The following is a 5,477-nucleotide window of genomic DNA, read 5'->3' as shown; positions in this document are numbered from 1 at the left end:
TTTACTGGAAAAAATATAATTTTTTTTTTGTTAACAGTTACTAGTGACTTTGTGGAAGATGACAAATTGCTATTTAGCTCTGCTTAGTTAAATACCATACACTACAATACAGTATTTCTGAAAACTAGAACATACACAATATATATAACAACTCTATATCAATATATATACATAGTATATTCATTTTAACTTTTGCATCTGCCTGTGTTCATAGAAAAAATGATTTTTCACATTTATCATTCACCACCCACCTCCTGCAGCTATTTTGAAGCATTTAATAATCATTATTACAGCTCTAATGTACTTTTTGTATTGTTAGTTTCTGTATTGTCTTTACAGGTTTTCTTTTCTTTTATTTTGAAGACTTTTTTAGTTGATATATTTAGCAAAATGTAGGAAAGTGATTTTAAAAATAAGAAAAAACATAGAACAGTATTAGGCTCTACAAAAATTCAAGATTGTTTCTTGTAATCCTTGTATACCAGAAGAACAAATGATGAAAAACCCATGAAATTATCTATGAGTTCTCTATGAACACATTCAGTGTCATTGGTTCATTTTGTGAAAGCATACAGCAGACTTTCTTCTTCCACTGCTGACCTAAAAGGATGGTTACAGGAAGTATTTTCATCCCTGAATTCTTCCCAATTCTGTTTCCTCAAGAGTGTTCATAGGAAATGTTATGACTTACTATGGTTCTCCACCAACCTACTTTTAGGGTAACAGCAACAAAATTCTATAATATTTTCCTTAAGGTGGCCAGTTAATTTTGACTTGAATCATTTTTATCTACTAGCAGAAATGAGCTCTGGTCTCACCTTTGATGGTCAGCTTGGCCTCCTTCATGTTCAGATGTCAACAATCTTCAGCAGGTATGAATGTCAGTTTAGGAAGCTTTGTACATTAATTTCCAAGCTGGGTGTTGTCATTTCCAATCTTCACACAATATTCCAAAAATGCCTGTTAGGTCACAAATTTGACTTAATCCCATGAAATATCTTTATCACCACAGAACTGCTGAAAAGAATGAAATGGAGGAGATCCTTAACCAAGCTCCAGATCCAAATAATCACGAGCTTTGTGAAAAATATAATTCAAACCTAAACTTCATGGTTCAGATGCAGCCTTCTTTTCATCATGTTAATTGGCCTTTCTCTTTAAAAAAATATTCAAGTTCCATAAACATATGTGAGATTAGATCTATTTTTGTTTGTTTGTTTTCTCATTCAGACTCCCTTCTACTAAACTTGATAGATGATCATTCACTCCTAATAGAAAATGCACATCACCAGGTAAATGGTGAAAAAGTATCTACTGTACTGAATTCCCCCAGGCTCTGTAAAGAACTGGCAGAAATGTATGATGGTCCAAACACAAGCTGTGCTTTCATAGATGAGAAGATCTTTGATATTGAAGATCAGTATACTTGGAATTGGTGTTGGTGTGTGAACAATGAGAAGAAGTTCTCTTTGTTGCATCAGTAAAGTAATGAAGTGAGGACTACGAATTTGGAGATCATCAGGTGCTAACATTCATAACAGGTTATTTGCATCATCTAATATCTGTTCTTGTTTGGAGGCCAGACTGTTACCATTTCTGGTCTTTCCACTTGCAACTTTAATGTCATTGTCTTCCAACAGTGCCCTCAGCATCCAAACTTTCTTTGTTCTCTGTGTATCATTTTGTACAGGGAAGGAGAATCAATTAAACATTCAGCAAAACTGTTTAGCTTTGGGAGGATAGAGGAGGATTTTTGTCCTGGCAATCACCTTTAGGTGCAGGTCATCCAAGCAATTACTGCTTGCCAAACTCTTAAAGTGAATGTCATCTAGCTCCTGAAAAAAAGCACTGATCCAGTAGTCCACGATTTCTCATTGCAACTTTTGCCTTCTCCATGAATTTGATTCTAAATCGTGTATTTTCCTAGAGAGCCTTCCCTTCTAGGTTAGAATGCCTTATCTTTTAAGCAGCTATACACCACCCATCTGACATTTTCCTTTGCTATCCCTTTGTAAGGTTCAGTAACTCACTTAGGATGAATTATTAGTTAATATAATATCTCTTAATTTAACCTTGTTTTTTGTTGCCTTTTACTTTTCCTACTGCTTTCCCCCCCCTTGCAAAACTCCTCAATTCATTTTACATCTATACAGTTTACAGTTTGTATTTTTAGGCTAAGAAGTGGTCTTACAAACCGGATGGTACCAAACAGGTAGATTATCCACACTAGAGATTGTATTTTTAGAATGCAGTGTGTACAGGATACAGTTGCCTAAATGAAAGTGAAACTAACAAAATAAACAGCTGGTGAACACTACTTATAACATTTCAAGACAGTCATTTGTTATCCAGAAATCTTGCTTTCGAGCAGCGTTTTGAATTTTTATCTTTTCTTTTTTATTCTTTGAAGAAATATTAACTTGAAAGGTAGTGAAAGTCTAGGGAACTTATTTTAGACATGCTTTCTTTGTGTCTTTCTCTTCTGTCCTCCTTAAAAAAATGTAGTTTTTTTACAGACTCATAGACGCCTGAATTGGATGCCTGGCTTGGCATAAACATCAAGGAGGGCTATCTCTAAATATCTTCAATTAGTTTTATTCCAATGTATCATTTGTTATTGTTTTCCTTTCCAATCTTTTAATTATCTAAATAGACCTCCTGGACTAATGCAAACTGTGGTCTCATCTTTCTGTAAACTGTAACATCGTGTATTCAGCAGGCATCCAAGTTGGCACTCATCTTTATTATGCAGCACAAGAATAACACAACAGGTTCAGTAACAGTGTCACCACTAGAGGGAGTTCTTGTGCTAACAAAACATTGCTCTGTGCTACTTCTGCCTGGATAGAAAGGGAATTTCTTTCAGACTATGCTCTGTAAGGTTAAATAAGAGGGGAGAGATCTCCCACAAGGGCTCTTACACATCAGAATGAGAGGCTTTCCAGGAGAAACAAGGGCTTACACTCTACACAAGAGACTTCTCTTTATTCATACCCTGCTTCAGCTGCTGCTTCATTTTTATTAAAATATTTTTAGACGTTCCCAGTTCTTATCAATGGGCAGGAGAGGGATCAATTTGAGCCAGAGCTAAGTATGTTGGTGCCCTCGACAAATTTGGCTGCCTTGTGATTTTCCCCATCTTCTTTTAACTGATGGCAGAAAGTAAATTGGCACTATGTGGAACTCACCAAAGATCCTCCAGTCCTTGACTTTTAGTTTTAGAGTCACCAAAAAAGGTGACTCAAAATCTCGGAGTAAAACTTTGGGGAACTCCTCCCTGCTCTTGTTTCGTCTGGAGTCCATCTGTAATCATAATTATCTCAGAATATAGGGCAGGGAGGCCTAGTCAGTATAGGCCAGGCGTGCATTGCCTACATTTCTCTGTTAAGTTCATCAAACTTTTACTGGATGCCATAAACTGGTCTGAGCATGGCTTATTGGCCAGCTCCTGAGGCCTTAGTCACATGTGTGCCCTCACTGGCTTCAGTGCAACTGCTTATGCCAGGAAGGCAAACATAGCCCAATGGAAGGATTTTGGAAAAAACATGAGTTTCATCTACTTTCTTTGAGGCATCACAGGAATAAGCGCATTTCTGCCCAAAGGATCATGAGCCACCAGAAACATAGCACAAGCTTCAGGTTTTTCACCAAAGGCAGGGTTCATCTGATGTAAGGGTTTTGTGATGACAACTTTCCTGCCCTTCCTGGGCTAATGCTTCATCTGTTTGACACAATTGTGAGAAATACAAGTGTAGAGACAGAGCTGCTACCCTTTGCACAGGTAACAAGACTTTCATTGAGCCTCATTTCCAGCTTGTGATCTTTCTTCCTCCCATAACAGCATGTTTTTGGTTTGTTCTTTAAAATGAAGCTGAATTTTTATCTTAACTGGGAAATAATTCAAAGAAGAGCCCACAGGATGGACACATCCACTTATACGAAGACCCTTGTGCACAAATTCACGTGCACGTGAGGCAATGCCAGGGCAGTGTAAAGGGGTCATAGTATAATCAAGAAGCTAGCTGTGTCAAGTTTCAACAGTAATACTTGGAGTGAATTGATTTTTGGCATCAGGCTACTTTAACCAAAAGTTCTGTCCTTACCACATATTCTCCACTGATGTTCTAAAATCCTGGTAGGTAAGATACCCCTGTTTCTGTGCAGTGAGATGGAAATGCTACCCCAATCTCAATGTAATGGTCAGCTAAAGCTAAGAAACACCATGCCCCTCTCAGTAAGGGTGTTCTGTTGACAAGCCATTACACTTATCTGTGAATTACCATTGGTAGCCTGAGCTCAGCATTACAGCACCTGTCAGTCATGGCCCTGAAGTACAGCCAGGTGCACAGCTACAGTTTCTGTTGTCAGCTGCCTTGACATTACAGATTTCATGCAAGAGCTGCCAAGTGTTGGATCACTTTCTATCTTCTATTTTCCATTTTCACATGGGGAAGTTTAACTCCATCCTGCATGAATAGGGAAGGGACTTAAAGCATAAGGGTGATTTTCCTTCCCCCTCCCCATTTCTTTCTTCTTTGTCTTTACATAGCTTTACATAGCTTCCACCATCCCAGGCAGTCAAACAGAGATAGCTAACAACCATTCTCTACATTTCAGAAAAATGTTTAGAGTTGAGATGTACATCCAGGACCTCTTCAGCCTTCTCTAGACATCCTTCCAGCTTTCTGTTTGCTTGTTTGAAACCTGTTAATCTCTTTTTTGCACTAAGGCAGAATTAAGTGTCATGGACACATCTATCTTCCCTAGAGGGATGAGACAGAAAGGAGGGTCCTGTTCCTCTTTTTTCTTTTTTCTTTTTGGTTTTGTCTTGCTTGCTTCATTCTGCTTCTGTGTTTTTGAATTATCAGTCAAGGAGTTGGAAAGAAAAAATGTGCACGTCTAGGCTTGGAATTAGCATCCTGCAATAATCCTCTGTATAACAAGCAATTAGACAAGATTAAAATGGCAGTGGAAAATCATTGTATCATGCATCTCTTTGCCTGTGTTTACATTTTAGCTCATTGCTCCTTGAGATTTGGCCTCTTCTGCTTCCATGATCTCAGTGGCTTCCGCACGCTCCTTATTTTGATTGTGTGAGGGTTAGAAGGATACTCTTGAAGATTGTCCAATGTGTAAATAATCTACAAACTCTTGAGTACTCCCGGGTGCTTTCTGTGCTTTCCAAAACAATTGCTTCATAATCCCTAAGTGGTAAGCCCTGGAAGACTTCTGTTTTTCTTTTCATAAAAGAACTGGGGAGATGAGTACAATGGACTGATTAAGATTCAGTAACCCATTTGCCCATTGTGTAAGTGAGCTACATTTCATTTTTCTGGGGCATTTGGTTTTTTAAATACCGAAAAGTTTATAGCTGTAATAAAACAAAAATATTCCCAGAGCTGCCACCATCACCTGAAAGAGGCCCGTACAGTGTGTGTGTGTGTGTGTGTGTGTGTGTGTGTGTGTGTGTGTGTGTG

This window comes from Gavialis gangeticus, unplaced genomic scaffold (genome assembly GCF_001723915.1).
Source record: "Gavialis gangeticus isolate Ggan-Ray unplaced genomic scaffold, GavGan_comp1, whole genome shotgun sequence".
NCBI classification, from domain to species: domain Eukaryota; kingdom Metazoa; phylum Chordata; order Crocodylia; family Gavialidae; genus Gavialis; species Gavialis gangeticus.
Note: the sequence above shows the minus strand (reverse complement) of the source record.